The sequence below is a fragment of the Chamaea fasciata genome, unplaced genomic scaffold, assembly GCF_029207755.1.
Source record: "Chamaea fasciata isolate MVZ Bird 193981 ecotype frontalis unplaced genomic scaffold, bChaFas1.0.hap1 SCAF_3, whole genome shotgun sequence".
Classification (NCBI taxonomy): domain Eukaryota; kingdom Metazoa; phylum Chordata; class Aves; order Passeriformes; family Sylviidae; genus Chamaea; species Chamaea fasciata.
This window is the reverse complement of record NW_027094088.1, coordinates 88880346-88905017: the sequence shown is the minus strand read 5'-3', so window position 1 is coordinate 88905017 and position 24672 is coordinate 88880346. Positions and strand designations below refer to the sequence as shown.

General features: G+C 38.0%; 1 long non-coding RNA gene across 5 annotated transcripts in view; it reads left to right on the top strand.

Moving 5' to 3' along the window:
* The window catches only part of LOC136287224 (uncharacterized), a 169293-nt gene that overhangs the window by 10041 nt on the left and 134580 nt on the right, over positions 1-24672 (top strand). For 3 of the 5 annotated variants that reach the window (XR_010720118.1, XR_010720117.1, XR_010720116.1), the window contains exon 6: positions 2503-2632. This is a non-coding gene — a long non-coding RNA (uncharacterized lncRNA). Of the gene's footprint in view, positions 1-2502; positions 2655-24672 lie in introns of all 5 variants that reach the window. The other 2 variants (XR_010720119.1, XR_010720115.1) reach the window with 1 other exon arrangement.

The window sequence follows — 24672 nt, the reverse complement described above, 5'->3', positions numbered from 1 at the left end:
TGTATCGTTTTATTTGAAAGAAAATTTATTAATGGCATAAAGAAGTTTTCTGTTTCAAACTGAACAAGAGAATTCAATCCTAGATGAAAGATAGGTAAAATGAAATTTCTGTGATCATTTGTCTTAACCTCTGAGAGCAGGTTTTAGATCCCTGAATGTTTAAAAAATGCATGCCAACAATACTTCCTAAATAAAATAAAGGGAATCTAAATTTATATTACGAGGAAGCAGCAGAAGTTTTCTGTATTTAAAGAACAGCTTTCAGTTTCAAATCAAAATAATAGCTACAGCAGAAGAAAGGGATAATGCAAGCATCTTGGAAAAGTAAGTAAATCTAATAAAATAGATAAGGCCTTTTTGACTGTTTGGGTAGTGTATAAAGATTTAAATATTGCAGGTAAATATCTATTGACAGACAAAACCCCTGCCAAACTGTGAGACCCTGACTTACTAGCACTAAACTATGACCCAGCATTCAGAATATCTGGTTCTGGAAATAGAGCTACAGACAGAAATAACCTCTGAGGTTTCTATCTGTGAAACAGTCATAAAATAAATTCTTACAGGATTACGAAGACTTCTCTGATATAGCACTTTTTTCAAATTAATACAATGACTGTTGTTTCAGTTAGTGCATTGCCTTATTGGCTTTGCTTCACTCCCTAAAACTTGTTTCTCTCTGAAGGAAAGCTGAGCAATGTGTTACATCAGTTACAACACGGCTTGAACCGTGGTCTGGTGTATGGGATTTGTTTATCTCCATGTTTTTCAATACTTAACCCCATGTCTCAAGAATCATTATGTGCCCAATTAGCTTTGGTTTATATGCTCTGTGTGGTTTAACTGTGCAGTGTTGTTTCTTGAGAAAAATTACCTTTCTAGAAAACTGGGATCATTTCATCCAGCACAGGCCACCCTGAGATTATTATCTTATCATGGGTCAAAAGGGAACAGATGTTGCTACTGAATGTAGGGTCGGGAGGGAAAGATTTGGTCACGCAAGGCAGCAATACCTTAGCTTCTTTAAAATTGTGCCACATTCTTGGATGTCGTTCAGGGACCTCTACAAGATAGAAAGATGCTAAATTATCTTGGCCTACCGCCTTTATTAATTGGAACTACTTTTTAATGGTTCTCATGAAATTCATAAAGTTAGTGCCTCTAGTTTCTTTTGGCCAAGAACCTGTTGAGAAATCAGACTACAGAAAAGTGCCCTGTATATAAAGCAATTTATTTTTGCATCTTCTTCTTTGTGAAATGTGTTTCTAAGATGATAACACTTAAAAAATATCTTTTAAGAATCTGTAAATACATCTTTTGGGTTTTTCAATTTCTGCACATTCAGTGCAGTATTTTGAAATAGTCCTTACCTGACCATTATCCAGATTTTAGTGAGATGATCATTACTTGAAATATAAACGTAACTTTAACTTTGTACGTTTGTTTTGAAAGCTGCAGTTCATTATATTGTCTGAACTTTTGACATAATATAGAACTTAACATAAATGCAGAACCAAAAGTCACTCCTGCTGAAAAATCATTCCTTTGAGCATTTTTACATTCTACTATGTACAAAGTTCTGACAAAAAATAGGGTTATGCAATGTAATCTGGACGCCATCAGAATCAGGCTATTTTAAGTTACAAGGAAAGTATGAATTTTAAAGGTCTGGAGCCTCCCCTAAGTATGGGCTGGATCCTCCTCCTTTATTTTCAGTCTTTAAAGCTCCAGTCTGATTTCCCCTACTATTTCCAAGTGAGTAAAGGCAGCCTTAGAGAATAGAGTCTCCTTGAGGAAGCCTACAGTTGCCAATTCATTTGAGTGCCTAACAATCCATCCAAATGCTCTACCTCTAGGCTACTCCGCCATCACTGTTTTTTCTTTTGGCCACCTGTAATTAAGAAAATAGCTCTGTGTATAGTGACGTTTCAAGATAATTTCCAAGTAGTTGCAAGACTAAATATCTTTCATTTGAGCAGAATGGTGTAAAGGTAAGGACTGTCAGTACAGAAGCGGGTAGCCTGAAGAGCCTAAGAACAGACTCATTCCATTCATAGGTAAACCAAAATTTGATTTCTTATCTGTAACAAGACATCCAGCTCCAAAAATAAAAAAACCAACAAAACAAAACTAGTTGCAAGACACCTTTAGACTTTTTTTTCCCTTTTGTGAAACTTAGATGAGAAATGTCAAGATTACATGTAACAAAACTCTCAGCCAAAAACATGATAATCTTTTTAATGGAACAAAGGCTAAGCACATAAAGTGGTGTAATAATTTGTCATCTCAGGAGAATGTGTGTGAAAACTCATGAAAATGTGATAATGGATTCTGATGCTGATGTATGAATCTTTTGCAAAATGTTTCTCCTCCCCTCCAGGCAAAGAAACTAGTGAGTATTACATGTTCAGGAAACAGACGTAAACTTTTTCATAAACATGCTTTTTAAAATCTGGCTAACTGCTTTCTCTTTTTGTTTTACTCTCTGCATGTGCTGGACAGTGAAAATTGAGGTCATGATTCCTGAAGAGGAAGTGTTTTCCCCCACTGTAGACCTCTTCACGTCCACTGTAATGTCATACAACTGATTTGTACCTACAATTTGAAAGAAGCAATATACAAGCCTGGTTATGTAAGTAACTTTTCTTAATGAGGTAATAGTGAACCTCCATGCACTCTGCTTTTTTTTAAGGAAAAGTCGCTAGACAACTGGTGTTTTTCTTCTTTTACTGTAGCCAAGTAGCAACTGGGAAACAAGAATATATAGCCACTTCAGAAATACACCCATGAGTCCCAAATCCATGGTGAACCAGAATGGTGAAATTTTTCTATGAGAGAAATGTCTTAAAACAAGTGATGAGACAAAATTATAGCTAGACTATAAGTCTAGAACTTGCCATAATGTGTCATTAGTAAGAACAGTTGTTGCAGTGTGCAGTTTAAGCCTTGGCTTAAAGGCTTTCCTTTCCTTTAGCAATGTGAAGCTTACCAGACTCTCTAGGTAGATAATTTCCTTTACAAAACAAAACAGCAATGAGCCATATGCTCAAAAAGGGGAAAAAATAAAATTAACACTAAACATGTAAAGTTTTTGTGATAAATGCTTAGTTGTGAAGATTTTTGAACAATGTTTTACATTCTAACTGAATGCATAAGAAGATATTTCCTAATTCAAAACAAATAAACACTGTTTAAGTATTTACAATTCTTAAAAACTAAGTAGTAATCAACAGAAATAAAACAACCAAATATGAAGAAAGGGTAAGTAGGAGGCTTTGTACCCCTATCATCCTACATGGCAATGCTGGCTTACAATTCCTCAACAACTGTTTAGTCCTATAAAGATTTTCACAGTAGCAGAACACATATTATTAGTTACAAGTGTATTTGAAACTTAGCTCAGCTGATGGAACTTATGTTCCCAAAATGACCTTTTTGTTTTTGTTTTTTTTCCTGTTGTTTTGTTTTTAAGAAAAAAAAAAGTCTATGGGGTCTCCTTGTCCAGAATTACTATGGTGATCACAAAACAGATCTCTGAGCATAAAGGTGTATCTGCATCAATCCAACCAAACAGGTTACATGTTCAGCATTGAATTTCCATTCTAGGCTGACACCATGGGAATGAGTTAATATATTCACATGGAAGTATAGACTGCTCTAAGTGTAGCAGACAAGCCAAATCATTCATGCTTGGTGTGTGGGGTCCTTAGCACTGCAGAAGGGAAAAGATATCTGATTACCAATCCTTGTTAAAGTCTGCAGGAATGGCAGAAATATAAAAAAATCCATTCATAACTATATCCAGAAAGAGAAGATGGCTTAGCATACTTTATTTCCTTTTATTTCTCGTGTTGAAGATGAAGACAAAGTGAAAACTATATCCATAGAGTCACATATTTTAATCTTGAATTGGTGTCTATTAGAAATGAAACTTGTTTTAATACATAATTCAGAGCATACCCACCTACTCTCCTGCTGAATGTTGTGGGAATAGCTATTTTCTTATTTTGTTCCACTTTCAAAGAGAAAGTTGTTGAGCCTGTTATCTTTGGCTGAATGTGTAAGTGCTTTTGGAACCATGGAGTAACGTAAAAAACCAAACTCAGTCCCAGAGAAACTATTTAACTGGGCCCCCACCTTGTGATTTCAGCTTTCCATTCTTGCTCTTTGCTAACAGACTCCTTTATCCTTCTGCCTAGACTTGCTCCAACATCACTTCTTAGTGTCACTGATTTTCATCATTCGACTAAGAGTTGGCTGGCAATTGCAGAATGTAGATAATTATGTCCTTGTCCTAGGAGTAGTTTAAAAAGAGTGAAGATGTGGAAGTTTCTATTTTTCTTCCCTTTTTTTTCTGCTGAAAACTTTCTAAACTAAGCATGTCCACCCCTAGAGGGAATATTTCTCAAAAAATATAATATAGATAATTCATCAAGTTGAAACAGAATAGCATAATAAAACTAGGGGAAGAATATTCTGTAATAGAATGCAGGAAAAGCAGTGACATGGTGACATTATTCATGTAGACAAGCACTAGTGAGATGGAAGTTTAAAAAGCTGCCTCTTGCTGTAGGCATGTTTTAGTTTGCTGTTCAGTACAGCTTTCCAGTGGTGTTGTTGTTGTTCCTGAAGAACAATAACAAAAATAGTCATTAGGATCATGGGATAAAAAAAATCTTGTTTTTTGTCCTCTCTGAGAGACTCATGTGCCTTACCTAGAACAGGACCAGTCTGGCTCTGTACCCAACAAGTTGTCTCTGCTGGACTGCGTTTTACTTTAGCAGTGGTGGGTTCCTGCAAAAGTGTCTGTGCATGTGTGTAGGCTGCAGTGACTTTAGAAAAACAAAAATAGTTTTTTATTCCTTCAGGTGTGTAGGTTCTAACTTTTAGTTTGGCACTTGAAATCCTGACTGTTGTCCTCTCAGCCCCTTATTTTCTAGCAAATAATTTCAAGATCCTTTATTGTGTTTTTGTCAATATACAGTCTAGTATTTCTCCCAAAGTAGAGATTTTCCATTTTCTTTTGCCATTTTCATTCACTCCATGTGACAAATGTGGTAGGATCCAATGGGTAAAGTCTTGTCATCCAGTTTTCCCATCCCTTGCTCAATCTCCTACATTTGCACAGCCGTAGATGCTTATGACGACCAGACAGCCCACCTCTTGCTCCATTCATCCTTTCATCCATTTCATCCTTGTTTATCTCCTGGATAAATGATGGCAGAAGACCTCTGATCCCTCTTATTGCATTTATTCCCCCTCTCATGTCCTCCGAATCATATTTGAGGACAGAATTTTAAGACTGGACATGCTTGCAAGTTTATATTTAAGCCATTTTAGAAACCACTGTGTTTGAATTTTCCTGCATCTGCTACCACTAGTATTTTTTAACCTTCTTTTAATTTCTTCATTTAGCTAAGAAAGTCGAAAGATTTTCTCTTCCAAGTTTGAAGGGCTTCACCCCCTTTTCTCTGTTCTTTTTTAAAAATATATATATTGAGAAGGAGGTAAAAGAGAACCAGAAAACAACACTTAAAAGTTTTGAGTGCCCTCTCCACCCCTCCAAAGAATCTGAGAGCCCAGAGAGACAGCTGTGTTATTTCTGTGGAGATTTGTTTTCCATTTGATCAGCTAAGATCAGTCAGGGGGAGCAAAAGGTGTTTGAGAAGTAACCCAAAATTTAAACCATGCTTTTTTGAGAGCTTTATTTTTTCCTTTGAGGATTTATTTTCTTTATTATTATGAAGGACCAATAGTGCTGTCAACTATAAAATGTTAGATCTTGTGCTGCAATGGACCAAGTTTTATAGGATCAGGCAGGGCATGGTGAGGATTTTTCTGGTTGCATTTTATCTTCATAAATTCATAGCATCAGCTTTCTGTGCTTGGCTTGAGCAATGAAGGCTCACAGTTTCTATTGTATTCTTCCCAGCAGAAGAACAGCCTACCCCTTCAGTATCCTTCTTCTGCTTCCCAACTCACAATTTCAGGTGAAAGACAAGTTCCTGAAAAACTCTGTGATCTCTACTGGTTGTCTTTTTTTTTACTGGAATTCAACATCAATGATTTGCCAACTTTGGTTTTGTTCAGTTATGGAAAACCAAAATTGGTTCCAGGTTCAATGTGAAAGCATTTAACTGCTTGGAAATAATGCAAGTTTGATAAATACCATGTTAAAGGAACTTGCCCTGGTACAGCAGACTGGCTCCTGCCAGTTTTACTGAAGATTTGAAAACCAGAAAAGTTTGAACATAATATATAGGGAATTTGGGCACTGAACTTTGTCAGTAGATTAGTGGCATACTCTGGTATGGCATGATGATATTCCTGTAGTGGGTTGACCCTAGCTGTATGCCAGGACTGGGGAGAGAAAATATAAATAATGGAGGGTTCATGTGCTGGGATAAGGACAGAGAGAGATCACTCACCAAATACCATCATGGGCAAAACAAACTAGAATCAGATATATTAATTGAATGTATTACTAAAAAATCAGAGCCCAATAATGAGAAGTAAGAACAGATCTAAAAAAAATCTTCCCCCTTCCCTCCTTCCCAGCTCTATCACCTCTCCCAGTGGTGCAGGGAGACAGGGAATAGGGGTTACAACCCCAGTTCATCACAGGTTGTTTCTGCTGCTGCTGCTGCTGCTGCTGCTGCTGCTGCTGCTGAGGAATAGGAGTTTTCCTCCTGCTCCATTATGAGGTGCCTCCCATGGGACACAGTCCTCCATGAACTTCTCCAATGTGAGTCCACCCCACAAGGGACAGTGCTCCACAAACTACTGCAGAGTGGGTCACTTTTCCATGGGGTGCAGTCCTTCAAGGACAGGCTGCTCCAGTGTGGGCCCCACATGGAGTCACAAGCCCTAGCAGGAAACCTGCTCCAGCATGGACATCCCACAGGTTAACCGCCTCCTTTCAGGCATTCACCTGCTCCAGCATAGGGCTTCTCCAAGGGCTGCAAGTGGATGTCTGCATCCCTGTGGTTCTCCATGGGCTGCAGGGGATCACTTCACCATGGGCTGCCCCATGGCTCTCCATGGGCTGCCTCACCATGAGCTGCACCACAGGCTGCAGAGTAATCTCAGCTCCAGCACCTGGAGCCTCTCCTGCCCCTCCTACTGCTCTGACCTTGGTGTCTGCAGAGCTGTTCCTCTCACATTCTCACTCTGTTCTTCTCAGGCTGAAATTACATCTGTGCAATAACATTTTTTTCCTTCTTCTTAAATATGTTATCACAGAGACATTATCATAATTTCTGATTGGCCCAGCCTTGGCCAGCAGTGTTTCCAACTTGGAACAGCCTGGGCTTGACTCTGCTGCACATGAAGGAAACCTCTAGAAACTTCTCACAGAAGCCACCCCTGTAACCTCCCTGGTACCAAAACCAGGTCACACAAACCCAATAAAATTCCTAATTTCAGCTCAGTCCATCTCTGTCATAAAGATAACACAAAAATAACAATTATTGAAAAAGAAAGGAAGAAAATTCACCAGATGCTCATGGTGTAGTAAGAAGAGACTGGAATGATTTGATATTTTTCAGTTAGAATCTGGGGTTCTGGAAATACTTGATGTGCTGGTGAGGGAGGAGCACATTTACCTTCTTTGTATGGGGCAGATCCTTGACTTTACTGGGTCCAATCAGCTTCATAATCTGAGGAATTTCTGCTTCTTGGTCCACAGGAGCCAAATCTAGTGGCCATGGGGACTGGTTTGCCATAGTTCCTGGAGGAAAAAAAGGAAAGTCAGATGCTTGAACAGACTCAGGACTGAGTGGACTACAAAGCCCCTGTTTTTCTTGTCACAGATTTTATTCCAATCCCAAACTTTTGTTTCTTCTGCCTTGTCAAGCAGGCTAGGAGCTAAGTGTTGTCACAGTGAATGCTGCTATTTCTGTCCTGTGTTTTAGCTGGGAAAACCTTACCCCAAAGTCCATCATATTACACAGGTGTCCAGGAGCAGTCATTCCGACATGACCACCAGATTGACCAAACTTCTTGTTGCTGGAAGTGCTCCCCTGGGACGAAGCTGTTGTTCTGTTTTATGGTGTGTATCATAAGTCTTCCTTCTCCTTGTCTCCTTACTCTACTTGTACCCAATGTGCTTTGCAGGAATGAACTTACGGGACTTCTAAATGTTTCCACATACATGGAGCATCTTCCACAGAGTCTTGTTTCTGTAGAGGGAGCAGAAAAAGGATAATATTATGTTGTCCTAATCTATAACAGTAATCACAAATTAATCCCAATATCAATGTATGGTGATAAAATTCCATGGGGAGATAGATTGCAAATGCTGTCCTCTATTTATCATGTAGCCTCCTTCCTTTTAAATGAAGTAATCACTTCATATGGACTTACAAGGTTAGGGAATAGCCTAATGGTGCTGTAAACTAGAAGGCATCCATGCCTGTAAAATATTATTCTTTTTCTCAGACATTTGCAAACATTAACTCATAACCTCTCGTGATGACCCTTTGAGATGCTTTCATCTGTGTTTGACAGAGTGGGAAATAGATAAAAAATTATGAAGGGACGAGGAAAAGTCAGAGAGTGAAATTTATGAAATCATGTACATCCCTGTTCTATCTTTCTAAGTCAATGTCCTGCCCTATGTCCTTCAAAGCAATCCATAGGAGTTTTACTTGTATCTTTAATGTTTCAGTCAACATAGTATAAGACCAAGAATAATGAGGTTCACACTATACAGGCAGGGTAGCTATTGATTTACACAAGGTATGTCTCATTTATTAATCTGTAAATACTATGCAAATATCTGCATAACAAGAAATTAAATCAATGCCTGTCACATCTCTTTTCAGTCTGCATGCTTTCATGTGTATAAATTTGACATTAGTATTAGTTTACAGGAATGTATTTGTTGAGAAAGCAGTGATTTACACTCGTAAATTGCTCATATGAGTGGAGAGTTTTTGAAAACAGTGTGTGTAACATGCCAGCTGTCCCATGAGTGACAATTTATAGATGATCTTAGATCCATTGATTATATGCATTGTTGAAGTAAAATAAGAGAAAGGAAAAATTCACTTAATTCTTAAGATCTGGTGGATGGTCTCTATCTGAAAGGTAGAAGTATTAAGCATTAGAGTTTAAACATTAGGGTGGAAAACATGTTGAACAGCTGAACCCTGAGCATTAGGGTTGGGTGGAAAAGAGCTTTGTCTGGAACTCAGGGTAAAAAAGACAGTTTGTGACCTTTGGAAGAAGAGGCAGGAAACTCAGGAGGACTACAAGGTTGTCATGAGGTTATGCAGGAAGAAAAATAGAAGAGTCAAAGCCCAGCTAAAACTTAATCTGGCCACTGCTGTAAAAAACAATAAATAATGTCATATTAATAAATAATAAATACATCAGCAACAGAAGGAGCACTAAGGAGTATCTCTGTCTTTGATTGAATGTGAGGGGAAACAGTGTGACAAAGGATGAGAAAAAGGCTGGGATACTTATTTCCTTCTTTGCCTTAGTCTTTATTAGTAAGAGCTGGATACCAGGCCTCTGAGCTGGACGACAGGGATGGGGAGCAGAAGGAAGCCCCCGTGATCCACCTGGAAATGGTCAGTGACCTGCTACACCACCTAAAAACACAGAAATCTGTGGGACTGGATGCCATCCACCTAAAAGCACTGAGGAAGCTGACAGAAGTTCTCAGCCACTTTCAATCATTTACCAGCAATCCTGGTTAACTGGGGAGTTCCAAGTGACTGGAGGTTAGGCAGTGTGACACCCATCCATAAGGTGGGTTGGAAGAAGCATCCGAGGAAACTACAGACATGTCAGCCTGACCTTGGTGCTGGGGATGGATCATTCTGGATCAGGACAGCCGGGGGATCAGGGACAGCAAGCATGACTTCATGAAAGACAGGTCCTTCACTTACTTGATCTCCTTCTGTGACAAGATGACCTGCTTAGTGGATGAGGGAAAGGCCATGTATGTTGCCTAGCCAGACTTTAGTAAAGCCTTTAACACCATTTCCCAGAACAATCTCCTGGAGGGACTCATGGCTGCTCACAACTTGGACAGGTGCACTGTTGGTGATGGGAGGCAAATCTCTACAAAGAATTCTGGAAGAAAAATATCTTTGGGGCTCTTCTTTGCTCTTTGCTGGATAGCTTTGTGCATTTCACTGTTCTCAGAATACCTGATTATTTCTTGATATAGAGTGGGACACTGAGAATCAGTGGCCTCTGTCTGAGTAATATCTATTTTGGTAGTAATATTTATAGCTTTTACTTAAGCCTTTTCTTACATCCTTACTGATTTATTAAGGAACTGACATTATCCATATCTGAACATGTTTGAGTTTGAACATGATCTGATGCGTATTTTTTGTGAGAAAACTGTCTTTTTTAGATACTTGTATGTAATGGAATATCTGCTAAAGGAAGGCATTGGGTTGTGATAGAAACACCATGAACAAATTAAAGATACTTGTTCTTAAGAAATGTATAGTTTTATTTCTGTAAGTTGTTGGGTTTTTTTTTTTCTTTCATTTTAAAATCAGTTTTTCACCTTAGCATCTTTAGATATTCTGAAACAAGAAAGATGAAAAATTATTGAACTGGAGATTGTGGTCTGAGCATTTTCTGCATTACTATGAGATGGAAATAGCATAAGAAAAACCCCAAACCCACGTTTTTAAATCACAGTTTTGAGGACTCCAGAGGTTCAGTTAAGCATTCTGCATGAACATCTGCAGGTTTGAATCTCAGACTTCCCTGATGCAATGACCTCATTTCTCTACAAATTGGTCTCTGTACTCAGCTGGTTGTAGGTTAGTTAAAATCAACCTCTCTCTGCTAAGTCATACTTCAAAAATTCCTTTAGAAGTTTTCACACTGAATACATTTCCACCTGTCAGTTCACATGAACCCATCCGTGTCTTCCAGGGACAAAAAAGTCTGAACTAACCGTCGATGGAGTTTTATGACTCATTGAAGCCCCGAGCTATGTGAAACTGGCTTTAATTTCTAAAAATCAATAATACGTTTAAGCCGTGTGTGTCTCTGATAGTCTTACCCCAGTGAAGAAGCAAATTTACTCAGTATAACAGGTGAAAATAGATTTTCATTCAATTTTTGGCTGAAGTAGTGTTTCTGAATACAGCTCTGATAACAAAGCTCAGTTGTTGGGTTTAAGTGAAACCATTGTGTAATCCATTGCAGGCAGCTGAGCCTGCTGCAATGGAAGAGAAAGACAAAGCCCTTTCGGCAGGGTTTTCAAAATAAAAATTAAGACTTTCTGGAGGTGAATCACTTCCTGATGGGCTGATAATGCTATAAAATATGTTTGTTTTAAATATTGTTGGTGAAATATGGAGCCCATTGTTTGCCACAGTCATTTGATGGTGTGTGATTCACAACACAATTTCCTTCCCACTGCAAGCCTTTTTAGTCAGTCAGAGAAAAGAAATAACAATCCATCCCTGGGTCTGTATTGTCTGATTTAGACCACTTTGGAAAGCTACAAAATGTCCTGGATAATACATCTTGAATGAGAGGTTTTCATAGCTTTTTTTTAGACATTGTGAGCTTCTCATGCAAACCCAGTATAAAAAAAAAATAAACATATCTATTTTATTGATATTCTACCATCCCTGCAATGAAAAATACAGCAAGAAACACATATATATCTATAAAAATGTAGGCATGTCATATTTCAGAAGTCTGCATTCGCGTTGTTCTTTTCTCTGTAAAACAGTGCTGCACATTTTTGGCGTACATCCCTTACTGATTTCTGAAAAGTGTGAGAATTAACATCCCTGTGGGCTGTACTTATAGAATGACTTTGCCCTTGGCTATCTCTGCTGTAGTTTTCAACCCTTGGTTAGACCTCCTTTAAACCATCCCTCTTGCTTTGATACCAAAAAGAGTTTCTCAATTTGCCACATTTGTCAGTATTTACTTTTTAGTCTGCCAATAACTTTAGCACTTTTAATTGATTTACCACTGATTCTTCATTGCCAAAGGAATGATAATAGATCATACGAGCACACTGTACAAGGGAGTTGTGCCTCTCTGTAGAATCACCTCTGGACATTGTGGGGGATCTCAGTCTGTCTGCTATGTATACTTTTGGTAATTAGAACAGGAATAAGGCTAATAGCAAAATCTGGTGATACAACATGAAAGCACCACTTTTTCTGAGGTATTTTTTAGGATATGTTTTAATTCTTCAGGCTAAGTGACGTGAAGTAGTTGAGGAAACAGCAAAAAGTGAAGCTAAGCACTGTATTGTTTTTTTTTTTTAAATTATGCTTGACTTTGTCTAATCTCCAGATGTCACAAAAAGACCAATGCTGCTACAGCAAGGGAGAACTAGTGTTTGCGGTAGGGAAGATGATAAACAGTTTTGACTTGAGTCCTGTGAATATGTTAGCATAGGAGTCACAGAAATTCAGAACCTGCTGGAAGAGTCAGAGTATAAAGCTGGTTTGGAGCAGAGTTAATTTCATTACTCCATTAATCTTGCTTCTGAGCTTGTTTAAAAGAAGCAGACTTGCAAATGACTTTGAGTTCTGCAGGAAGATAATTTTAATTTTATGGGACACTTTTACTCAGAAGTAGGCGTTTTGCAGCTGAAAGCATATGGTGTTGGAATTCTCCCTGTCTGTCATGAGGACTGGATGATGCCAGCATCTCCTGCCTTCAAATGCTATGGCACTTTATAGAATTTGTAGAGTTTCTGCCCATTAATTATGCAATTTCTTAGAGAAGAACTCACTATAAGAACCAGATACTGTGAAAATCTTGTTACTGGATCCCAATGAGGATAATAACTACTCTGCAAAAGTCACCAGCCTCTATCAGCCACTAATGCTCAAGAGCTTTAACAAAGATAAACCACCTTCTCAGGGGCCTCTGAAAGCACGAAATCAAGAGCTGCATATAATTTTGTGTACACAAAATACCAAAGATACTTCCTTTAAGGTTCTAACATTTCCCTTGCAACAAACCAGATAGAAAACAAAGCCATAAGTTTTCAAAAGCTTCAGACTTCCTGAGGTTCAAAGGCTATGAAGAGTTTCAGCATCAGTTGCCCATTCATTGCAGTCAGTAGAAATTTTAAAAATGAATGTATTTCATGGAAGCTTCAGGTCTGATCACTCAATGACATTTTTTGCCTACTGGTTCAGTCATATTTTATTACAGTAGTTAGACCCAAAAACAAACAAAAAGTTCCTCACAATCATGACTTTGCAATAAGGTCTGGTCTTTACTTTTCTACTGAAATAGGAAAATGTGGGTAGCTAGTAGAGGAGATATTGCAGCTTACTGAGATATAGGGCTGCAAAGCAAATTTATTCTTGCTCATATTCTTTGTAAAGTTTGTGTTGGGTAGTTTGTTCTGCAGATCTGTACACTATTTTAGTCTCCCCTCGTCTATGTGACATTTACATGATATCTGGCAAGTTTCTGCTATTCAGTTCCTTCAAATAAAATCAGAGGAGTGAGATGCATTAAGTGCATCTGAATTAATAAAAAAATGTTTTATGGATACATTTAATCCTCCATTTGTCAATTTTAATTCCAAATTCTGTGATATCCGTAGTGTATCCAATTTAAACTTGTTTTTAAAGAGGAAAATTTGTTTACTTCTTCAATGGGCATTTAATAATGGTAAACTGATTATGGAGTTATTTTCTCTCTTTCTCAGTTACCTAAATCTTGCTATTATTACGACCTCTCAAAACAGTAACCAAAGTTGCTCTTGCAGGTCCTGCCATTCGTGAGATGAATTGATTTTACCTGTGCCTTCAAAGTTTTAAAGTCAGTATGCATTTTTTATTATCTCTTCTCCTCTGTGCCAGTAAAACCTTTCATTTATACTCTTTTTTTAGAAATGCTACAGGTTAGACATATCACTAAGAATATGATTTAACTGGAAACACTACCTGTATATGTAACATCCTGTTGAAATAGCAAGGCGTATACCTTTTCCTTGACTCTTAAGGAACACACATCTGTCTACTACAATGTCTGGTAGATGGTATGTTGTGATTGTCATTAGTTATTTCAGTTGCTGGTTTCAGAATGACTCATATAATTATCGGGAAGTACAGAGAAATTCAGTGCTTTTACTCAACAGAAAGTATTTGAACACATGTTAAGATTCAACAAAATCTGTGAATTCATAAGTTTCCTTTATGATTTATAATCATATACCAAAGAATATCAGTGCCATTTTGTGGGTTTAACTGCTATTATTTAAACAGCTCTTGTTTATTTTGTCTTGAAAACAACTCCACATGCAAAAACACTTTATAGAAAATGTTAAAAAAATCCTCTTCGCTCTTTACATAAGGATTCAGCCACAATGAAAAGTCATCTATGTTGTGGGAGAGAATAATTTTTTTTCTTTTTTTTTTCTCACTTTCATTCTCAGTTTTTGTGCCTACTGAAACTGAGGTTGAGCAACAAAGTCACCATACACAGCAATCCAGCCATTACTGCTCCTGGTAAAACATACAAGATTAATTTATGACCATTTACCTACATACTTCTGTCTTGAATGATTTTATTTAATCTTTACTCAAGTGAGATCTTTTATTCTGAGGAAATCTCTGTCAGAAGATGTTGACATAATTAAAGGGAGGCATCCCAAGACCTTCAAACTGAAGCAGTTTTTTCAATGTTGCTTTAGAGCATGCTATAGCAAGAAAAGAGGTGGCTACAGTGGCTGCCAGCCCCTTGGGTGTCTGTTTTATTAAGGAAGGTTGGCGGTACTCAGTTAACTCAGATGTCAAGAGGTTAAGAGTACAAAATGGCAGGTCATGTCACCAGCTAGAAAGATACATTGCTGTCTCCTTCGCTTGTTTCCTGCACATGCATATGCACCTGGTGGGTACCAAATAAGCACCTCATTAGCAATATTAAGTAAGAGATCAGTAAAAATCTTCAGCAATAACTCCTGCATATTTTTCAGTTCAGCTTTCCTAGGAATTCAGGAAACATTTTGTCTTAGAAAAATTGGTACCAAATTGTCCCCCTTCAGCACTAATTATAATTCACAGTCAGTTCTCTCTTCCTGTCGTCCACCTTCCCTGCATTTTTACCTGTCTAGAACCCGCACTTGATTAAGAAAAACTGTGGCATCTTAGGTCCCATTGTATGGATGGTAAGTGCTTCTAGTTTAATCATTTATTTAATTGCTTTGCTGGTCATTCTTTGGAGTTTGTGGTAAAGTTTTTAGTTACCAAGAAAACAAAGTTTTGGTAAAGAAAAAGCTCATAATGAAAATATTTTATTTAATGGGAAAGAAGTAAAAGTATTTTGTAATTTTAGTAGCAAAACTAATAGAAAAGAAGAAGTTACGTAATTACTGTTTCCTATTGTATTTCCACATTGGATAAAGCAACCATGTTCCGGTTCTATGATTATGTGGAAAACAGATGACTAAGAAAAATGTATTATTTTCCTCTTACACTGATTTCAGTGGCATTGCTTACAAAAGAAATTTTTAATCAGCACGAGGAAGGGGGACAGAATCAAGCAAAAACATGTAGTGCCATGAAACTATTATATCTTGAAGAGAGAGATCCTTCATTCAAGGGAGACTGGATTTTAAATTCTTTCTGTTATTTATAGTGACTCTTTCCAGAGTATGATGTGTTTGAAAAAAACTGCTTGTTTAAAAAATCATGGGGAGTCAGTACACAACTTGGCATAACTTACTCCTAATTAAATAAACAGAACCCTGAGTAGGAAGAAAGAAATTCAAAGAGGAGCAACTTAAAAAAGACATGAAATGAAATTTTAAGCAGTCAAATACTAATGCAACTAAAATTACTAACCTGAAATAAACATTATGCTAAGGGAAATATAGTAATTTAGGAGACCAGATAATTTTTGGTTGTATTAACAGTGTCACATGGTCATGAACCATTTCCTTATCTAATATAGTAACACTCTAGCAATATGGAACACATTTGCCTTTTTAATTACTTAGCTGCTAAAAAAAATTACACTTTTATTCCCAGTGGATAGTTAACAAATTGTGACTTTTGCTTTGCTTCATTAGGATTGGGTAAACGTGACTTTGACATACTTCTTGGAGCTTCATCAAATGCACTTACGGCAGAGGAAGGAGTTAATGACTGTGAATTGCTGTGTGAATTCTCCAGCATTACCCAGAACCTTGTAACTGGCAGATAATTTTTTTTCACTGTCTCTTCCTGTTACTGATGGCTTTTAATCTTCACACTTCTGCTTTTTATGGGGCAACTCCAGTTTGGGCACACTAAAGGGAAAGGTGTTATGGAAATAAGTACATTTAAAAAACTCAATCCATATCTACCTTGTGACAAAATAAACCAAACACAAAGCATTCTGCTCAAATTTCTGCCTAGAGGGGGTACTTAAGAATACAAATTGGCAAAATAAAATCCCAAATATTATAGGATAAGCTGGTTTATGGCTCCCAGAGTTTGCTTGGCCATTTTCTATTGCAATCTAAATAGAAGAAAAAAAAAAAAAGAATGCTATGCCCACCTATTTTAGAACTATATATACCCAGAAAAGAAAAATTTCATGTAATTATCTCTTGAAAATGCTTCTTAAGAAGGAAGCTTTTAACTCTGCATAAGCCAAGGCTGGGAGATCTATGGGATCACCCCAACAGAATATGACTAGTGATTGTTTGTGAACCTGCAGTGCTATGAGCTTTCCAGATTAGTAAAAGAGCCTCTTTACTGCAACTCAGATTCAGATTATCCTTTGACAAGACTGGAAAATCTTCTCCCTGTCTTATGGCACAGAACCATGTCCCAGCTGCCTCACTCAGGCTCTCCTGCTAGTATCAGAAAGGAGCATGTAGAGTTGATGGAGTGAGATTCAAGCCCTGTTCACCTCACATGGAAATCAACAGCATATACAGATTTTGGGATGTGTCACAGGTTTGTCAGATCTGTCAGATAAAGCTATTTCTCCCAGGAGCATCCCTAGATCCCTAGGTGTTATCTGATGCTGAGAGTTTTGCACTCTGCCTCATTTTTTTCCCCCCTCTGGTTTGGTTATCAGCAGCCACATTTCCAAAATGGAGATTGTTCTATTTCTGTCTTGCAATGTTTTCTGCAAGGGCATGCACGCCCCTTACATGATCCATGTGATACTGAAAAGATTTATCAAAGGCACAGCTGACAATGGGAGGCATAGTACAGGCTTAATGAGGTGGTTCTTCATTAAAGACTTCCAGAAGGGCAGCCATATTTTGCAACAGTGAGTTAAGACAAAACAAAATAAACAAATGCTTTGATTTCACCAAAAACTTGACTTGTACTCTTGATTACTGTGGAAACAAATTGATGATCTGTAATAACTTCAGGATTCACCTGGAGAGACTTCTAACAAAGAGACAGTGGTGCCCTACATAGTCTTAATTCAGTTTGACAGCTAGTAATAGGCAACAGCTCCTCCCACAGGCATGTGATCATTTCATCCCTTTAGCCCATTAATTCAGCTCAAGCAAACCCCACTTGTGTAAGTTCTATGTTGGTGTTTGTGCTGGGCCATTATCCTCTGTATCTGTGAGCAGCTTTAATCTTGTTTGCCATTGGCTGCTTGTGGTCTCCTGTCCATCCAAAACTCCTCTGTATACAGCTTTTAGTTTTTCTCATTATGGGGGATGGACTTACCCTCTTAACCAGGCTGTTTTTGTGGTCTGTGGCATATCCTGTTATTAGACTGTCTTGACCTTCCTTTGCACATAGAACATAAACTGATATGTGCAGAACCTGCTGCTCAGTGTCCTCATTTACCCCACAAGAAATGCTTTCTCTTTGACGTAGCACACCGTATCACCCACTGACACCTTTTTTCCCTCAGGCCTATCCCAATGATTTTTCCATTCTAATCATAAGAAATATTCTTTTTAAATTTTAGTGTTGCCAATTAAATCACATTTCCCCTTATCTACAGGATTTTCCATTTCACTCTTGTTACCCTGGCATTTGGTATCCAAGAGACCAAACAATTACTTGTCTTTGAGTTTTGTTCTGCTGGTTGGTAATAAATTGTGACTTTATGCCCCTTTGCAGCCACCTCCACATGTGTTAGCTAGTCAATGAGTTCCAGCTAGTCTCCAGCTAGGGCTATACTCCTTAATTATAATATGGAAGCTCTTCACACAGGCCTACCACACATGGTTTTTGCTGTTCTGAAAGGAAAATAAAACATAAAGGAGGCAAGTTACAGCAACTGTCTTACCAGTAGCAATTTTTACTGACTAGTTTAGAGCAATTCTTGCAGAGAAAAGACCAAAAAATCTTCTGCATCTCTCCTGGTGTCCCACTGACCTGCATTAGGGACCCTCTGTATTTCTCATCGTTACCATTCTTGTGCATCAACAAACAGGGAATCAGTTTCCCCAGATTAGTTTTTAGCAACTTTATTTAATCCAAATAAAATACCTCCAAGTAATATTTGTTTTGGGGTTTCTAAAATGTTCAGGCCTTCTGAAGTCTCATTTTCCAACTTTTCCTTGCCATAGAGCCAGAAATCTATAGGATTTTTTTGTTGATTTTTTCTTGGTTTGGCTTGGTTTTGGTTGTTTTTTTAATGAAAACTGAGACATTCATTTCAGGAACTGGAGCTTGAAGAAAAATACTATTATCAGGAGACAAATAGGAACTGTGGGGGAGCTGGCAACACTCTTATTTTTTGTGCATCTTAGGGGTCTAGGCAATCACATCCCTGCTTCTTGTTCAGAAAAGTTTGCTAGTTGACCAAAACAGACTTTCAACCTCAATGTAGCACCTGGTAGCTTGGTGAAACACATTCAGCTTGGTCAGTTCCTACCTGGGGTGGCCTGGAACCATGCATGTACTGAATAAAATTGCTAAATTTGGACATTTTCGAACTCTGAACAGCTATCCTTAGTTCTAGATCTGAATCTCAGGCATGAAATTTGGATCTGAATTTCAATTTGTATGTCCAAACTGGTTTAAGTCAATATCCTTGGTATGAACAGATCTAAATCTATGGGGAAGAGAATGACATATTTGAAAGGCAAATGAACACACTGTCATTCTAACTCTCCCTAATGAAAATCCAGACCTTGCAGTAAACCCACGCAGTTTCAATGCTATTGAAGTGAGTTTCTGGATGGATCATTGCCAGCTATTCTCCCTTGAAGGATGTTGGTTCAGTGGCAAGAGAAAGTGACTCTCCAGCTTCTCCTTAACACTCCTTGTCATGATAATACAATTTCATTGTTTCCTCCTGGCTCTTTCCTTGTCTACTGTAGTTTAGGAAATTCTTTACTGTGACCAAGCAAAATATGTTACCACTGTTGAATGACTGATTCTGATCCCAACACACTGACATGCGTATTACTCATGGAAATGTGAGACCTGACTTACTGAGAAATACGCTAAAGCAGATTTTCTCTGCTCAGTGACAGCGCAGGTGAAGGAAACCAAAGTACAGAATGTGGGAGGTAGGGTTTTTTTATTGTGCTGGGGACCTGTACCTATGACTTTGACAGTTGAGGGTGCTCAGCTGCTCTCAAAATTAGCCCCAAATCTTCTGCCCTCAGCAAGGTTTTATTCCTTTAGCTCTGACTGATGGATTCAGGGAACTGGAGCCTAAAGATAAGTCTTTAATGGATCACTAAATTGTGACTGCCAAGCAAATTATTGTTAATAGGTTTTAGAAACTGTACTACCTAGAAGACAGCATATTTCAGGAGTGAAATTTTACGCTGGAGGGAAAACAAAACAACAGCATTTTCAGTAGTGGTTTTAATGGCTCATTTGTTCAGTATGTTTACTTGCTGCTGTCTCCTTTCTTTGTTCAGTCTTCACTTCAGCATAACCATATACATGTTAGTAAAGTCATTTTATTACCCTTCTTATATTATTTTTCATCTTTAAGATTTTTTCCATAGTTATTAATTCTAGAAAGAGCAGAGATAAATTTCTTTTTGAGAGGAATATTCAAAGATATCATATGTGTGTTTAGACATCTTTATGAAGACACAGCTTGGACACTGAAGTTGTGACCTCTTTTTCTGTCACTGTTATTTTAATAAACATTTAATTTGAAATATTTAAAGGCTTAATATACCTTTTCTATGCTGGGGTAACACTAACCCAGTTTTTGCAGCATGCTCACAAATTATTTATCTGGATATGGAACTTATTTTTAAAACAATGTTAGTGTCCAATACCTATTTTTGTGTTGAGCATGTGTTGAATTGCCTTTGACAATGATTGGAAGCAATTAAATTTAACAACTGTAATAACATTTTAGGTATTGCTTGTCTATGAATTGTTTCTATTGCTGTATAATAACAAACCTGGAAACAATACAAATCTGAAGAGCTCAGTCATTAACCTCTATGTTAACAGGTCTGGTTAAAGGTTCAGAGGATGGTAGGTTATGTTTTGAACAATTTTGTGTATGCGTGTGAATTGGATTGCATCTTTGTCATTAATTTTATGACCTAATTTGTATATCAATGGTTTATTCAGTTTTGTGCGATTTATTCCTGATGCAAAATTGTTACCATAAGAATACACTGTTTCAGAGTTTGGAAATACATAATGATGCCCTTTAATTGGAATGTATAAGAGACAATATTTTAAAATATTTAAATTTAAAAAACCCCCCACAAACCACAATTAAATATCCAGGTAGAAAATAAATTTATGGAAGGAATTGAACTTAAAAAAAAGACTGGTAAAAATGTGCAAATTTAAAGACAACTTTTTCCTCAAAAACATTAGGAAATCAGAAATCAGCATTTGGTAATAAAGCAAAAATTAGAATTTTTATACTAATTTCAATTTTGCAATGAAATGCAAATGGCATGTGTATGTAATGAAGCACATGACAAGTTTTGCTATAGATTTTGGCTTAAAAATGGACATGAAGCTGACTTTGATTAGCTAGAGAAAGAGGAATATCTTGCTTCTGCAGCTGAAAATTTTTCATGTTTTTGTTGCTAATGGTAGTGTGAATATAACACACATTTTTAAGGGTAGTATTCTGGGTAGTTTCAAGGGTAGACTTCTGGGTACCTTAGATAACTTTTAGTTTTATTTTGCTTGGGTAAGTATTTTGTGATCATTACAAAGCCCTCGTAGCAATGAAAATGCCAAGTGAAATAGTCTGAAATGATAATCATTTGTTTGCTTGGAATGTCTTCAAAAGAACACAGAGGTACTGAGGTTTGCAATGTATTATCTTTTGTATTATAAAACCTGTGCATAACAGAGGAGTAATAAGTCAAATTTATATCCAGGAAAATGAATCAAAACTTATTAAATAAACAGTGGTGGACAAATACCTCCTATATAGCTGTCATTTTAATTCAGTATATTGTGCTTTTATTATCAAATGTACTGGGTCATGTGTTGTCTTCTGTGTTAAACCCCCAAAATTATAAGATGCTGTTTTAACTGGGGTAAGAATCTTAGAAAATAAATGTTTAGTTTAACTTTGCTGACAACATGGAATGGTACCAGACTTTGAAATCTCCATGCCTTTCAATTAGTCTTTTCTTATTTTCTGGCTTCTGAGATGGAATAAAAAATATTCTTATTGCTAGGATTTCTGAATACAACCTCATGTTCCATAAGGGCTCCTGCAGCATGGATAAAGAAAGAAACTCTTCTTAGGCAGGCAGAGAGAGGTGAAAGAATTAGTGGTCTCTCACCAACAGATAAATCTGATTATGGCAACACTGACTTAGTCTAAGTTCACTCCAGCTTCACATAGAGTATATATAGACAGATGGAAGAATTAAATTACAGTAGAGTCAATACTGGACAGTAAAAACTGGGAGTGCCAGAGAGGTATTTTTTTTGTGAAATTCTGCTCCTTTGTTCTCTCTCAAACTGTTGTAACAATTCTGTCTTTATAGCTTTAACACTGTTAGTACAGGCAGTCTCATTCCTGGAATGGGCAGACAAGGTCTGTAAGTGCCTAATCAGCAAATAATTTAGGTGTCCTTCTGAGGACACATAAACCTGAAATACGATAGCTGTTGGATGCACACCCAGATTCTTCAGGCAACAGTAAAGAAAGCAAAACTGCTAATAATGCTTACCTAGAAAAGTGCAGAGTAATACTGAATGCAAATAACCCAGATGGAAGACTCCTTTGAAGGAGATATCTTGAAATCTGCTCCACATCCTCTGTCCTACAAGGAAGTTTAGGCTTATATGCAAACAATTTCCAAAGACAGAAGAGCAGGAGAGATGCACAAGTGAAGCCTCACAAAATACAAGAGGAGGGTAAGATGATGGTAATCACGGATGCCTTTTTCAAATACAGCTCACACAGATTTCACTGGAAGAAGGAGAATTGTTCTAAGAAGGTCACAGTCAAAGATAGTCAAAAGCAAGGAAATCTGTACTGATACGGAGAGTAAGCATGGCATAAAATGAACTACCTGGCAAATCAGTGTTTGCTTGCAGCATGGTAGCATACAATAAAAACAAAGAAAGCAGGAAAGCTGTGCTTACACCTTAGAGGAGGAGACATCCTCTGATGGTAGGTAGTGAGTAGGTTGACAGTAGATAGACCAAAGTTCCTGAGTAGACACAGATGACATATTCTTACAAATTTTACCCTGTCAGATCAAAATGATCAGTTTTTAGTTCAGTGATTCCTTTGCTATTTGCCGTTCATCACAAGAACAGGAGAAAATTGTTCAGCATAACATGTATGAAACTCTTGAAATTCTGATAGGACTGAAATTTAGTACTCATGTTCATTATTTTTATCAGGAGAGAAAAATAATGTAATGTAATGCAATGTTGAGAAAAGCTTTGAAATAAATGTAGCTACAAGTCTTAAATTAAAGACAGCAAAACATGTGCTGTGAGAAATCTTGTCTTTGTATTTTGGACATGTGACTGATATATGTGATAGTAGAGACAAGATAAAATGTGTAGATGGAGTGCCGTTGCTCACTAGTACATCCCAGTTTCTGAGGATCTCTGATAAGGCAATAAGGTGTACCAAATTCCAACCTCCTGTTTCCTCAGAGGAATGAGTTATTTATGCACTACATAAAAGAGACTTCGTGGCCATCTGGGATAAATTGCAGAAGCATGCCTTTAGTGATTTAAAAAAAAAACAATTGAACACATCTTCTGCAGTGGCATTTTATACTGTCTTCCAGTTCCCCAGGCATGATGCCATTTCTTTTGCACTGAGATGGCAAGGAGCTCAGAGCACTGTTTCAGGAAGCTGCAGATATTGATGACCAACATATCAATTTTGGTGATGGATTCCTGGTTATTATAAGGTCTCCTAAGAATTTCAGTGAAGCTTTGGAATATGTTATTATAAATATCTTAATTACATGTTGGAAAACGCTAGAAGATAAAAATTAGGCTGCCTTTAGGATATCTAAATCTTCCTCAAGAGTTCAAATATATGACTGGAAACCTGTAAGTGTTCCTGGCGTCTGCTCATCTGTGCATGCCCCAGAAGGTGAATTTGAAGTGTGTGGCTATGTGTGTCTTGGTTTAGGAAGACAGGTATCTGCTAGGTAAATTTACAATCAGAGGCTCTTTGGCAAAGATTTGGGAAATAGGAATAGCAGTTCTTTACTAGTATGTAATACAAAGCAAACAAACACAAAAAAAAAACTCCCCCCCCACCAAACAACTACAGCATTAATGACAAACAACAACAGTACCAAGAACCTTGAGGGCTTTGTTTCACAAAACCCAGGGCAGTTTGGTTTCGGTGTCCCTGCAGGATCCTCAGAGCACCAAGCTGGAACAGTGGAAAAGTCCCGGGCTGGTAGCTGGGATGGCAGGGTGTCCCGGCAGGCAGGGGCAGGATGTCCCGGCAGCGCAGGGAGTGCAGGGTCACGCTGCAGCAAGAGGAGCAGCGCCGAAGAAGCTCGAAGGCGAGGCAGAAAAGCGGCCCAGCTTCTGCTCGGCGTGCTTTTGCGGCGGCTGAGATCCTCGAGGAGCGGCCAACACGCGTCTCCCGAACGCCGGAAGAAGAAAAGCACGCAGCTGCCTCAAGCCCTGTCCTCTACCTGCGTCATCTCCCCCCTCCACCTTTTGTCCACCTCTTTGTTTCAGCCAAGCACTCTCAAGTATCCAACACCCGGTCCCCTTGGCAACCCGTGGGGAAAAAATTCCCCAGAGAAAGAAGGAACAAACCCAACCCCCAACAATGTGCAATCTAGTTTGTTACAGGAGCAGTATTATGTCTGGATAAACATTCTACATGAAAGGATCCTGTCCTCTTCACAGCAGCTCTAGATCTGTGCAGAGCTGTGTATTTTAAGAGGTGCTCAATAGTTCAGGCCAGTCTCACACCAGTACATGGACACCAGAATGGTAAACCATTAGGGGCACCCTTGTATCATCTGGCACCATTTTTCAGGAGTGTCCTTAGGTTACTCAAAGTAGCTGGGTCTCATCCATCCAATTACACTGCCACTAAGTGCCATTGAAAATGGTGGAGTATGCAGAAACTTTTCCAGTATGAGATCAGGACTGAAAATACCAAAAGACATCAGGCTTGGGGTATGATCAGCTCTACATACTGCAAAACTGGGGGAGCAAAATGGATTGAGAAAGCCCAGCACTGTCCATCTCCAAAGAGAAAACCAAATTGCTCCCAACTGTGTTTCTGCCAAATACTTATGGCTTGGCTAGCCAGTGCCTGCACAAAATT